This window comes from Octopus sinensis, linkage group LG11 (assembly GCF_006345805.1).
Source record: "Octopus sinensis linkage group LG11, ASM634580v1, whole genome shotgun sequence".
In the NCBI taxonomy this organism is placed as follows: domain Eukaryota; kingdom Metazoa; phylum Mollusca; class Cephalopoda; order Octopoda; family Octopodidae; genus Octopus; species Octopus sinensis.
In genome coordinates this window covers 71697264-71698819 of record NC_043007.1, presented here as the reverse complement: position 1 = coordinate 71698819, position 1556 = coordinate 71697264, and the positions used below count along the sequence as shown (strand labels likewise).

At 29.9% G+C, this 1556-nt stretch overlaps 1 pseudogene; it reads left to right on the top strand.

Annotated features, from left to right (window-relative positions):
• Positions 1–985: 985 nt before the first annotated feature.
• Positions 986–1103, top strand: LOC115217731 (annotated as a pseudogene).
• Positions 1104–1556: the final 453 nt, after the last annotated feature.

The window sequence follows — 1556 nt, the reverse complement described above, 5'->3', positions numbered from 1 at the left end:
GAAGATTATATGTGTATGTGGAATGTTCAGCCACTTGCATGTTAATTTCACAAGCAGATTGGATCAACTGGAAGACTCATCAAGTAATCAATGAAGTGCCAGTTAGTTATTGAAGCCAAAACACCATTTTACATCACTGATGATGATGCAGTAAAGAAATCTGTATCCATGAGAAGCCTTCTTGTAGAGCAAGCATACAAGTGGCAGCAGAGAAGCATTGGAGTTTATCTTTCTTATTCTGAACATGTGGCACTCATGCTCTGAGTTTCTGGACCTTACCTATCAAGAGAAGATGACAGGCAACAGCATCATGAGAGCCTCTCACTGGAATGATGTGGAACCTCGTGAATCAACTCATTCATTTTATCCTCACTGAACTTAACAGGTTGGCCAGAGCACAAAGAATTTGTGAAGTTGGATTTTGTTATCTCAAAGCATGAAGACCATTTCTGTGCAGTCCTTTCAATAATAGCACCTTCTCCATACACGGTACAAATATTTGGAGCAGCTTTAACAATTTACGGACTTTGAATAAAAGTGAAGAGAAGTTGTATGACACTCCATCGTCATAAGGCTGAAAAGAGATAAGATTTATTGAAATTTCAAAAACAATAAAACAAAAATTGCAGAGAAAGATTGAAGCTACAAAAAAAAAATTTTTTTTAAATGCTATAAAACACTTCAATTAAAATATTTTTTATGTTAATTCAAATTACTGGAAAGAAAAAAAAGTTAATCTGACAATTTGATATTGATTATTAAAAAAATGCCTTCATACACAAATGAAACTATACATGTGTTCATACATACACATATATTATATATATATATATATATATATATATATATATATATATATATATATATATATATAATATATATATATATTATATATATATAATATATATATATATATATATATATATATATATATATATATATATATATATATATATATATATCTATATATATATATATATATAAGGCTTACGGTCATATCATGTTGAAAGCACCGGTTCTCGTCTGATCACTGAAGTTAAGCAACGTCGACCTAGTCAGTACTTAGATGGGTGACCGCTTGGGAAACCTAGGTGCAGTAAGCATAGCACATTGTTTTCAGCGGTGGTGCCCCAGCATGGCCGCGGCCTTCGGGCTAAAACATTTTAAAGGATTTTAAGGATTTATACCTAAACATACATTCATACACATATATATGTATGTGTATATATATATATATATATATATATATATATATACACACACACATATATATGTATATAAATATATATGTATATATATATATATATATATATATACACACACACACATATATATGTATATAAATATATATGTATATATATATATATAAATATATATGTATATATATACATATATATATATGCATTTATATATACTGTTGTGTCTGGGGAGAGTCATATATATATATATATACATATGTTTCACCACCTCATCCCAGGAAGACCTGGGATGAGGTGGTGAAGCACGACCTTCGAACATTAGGCCTCACCGAAGCAATGACTAGTGACTGAAACCTT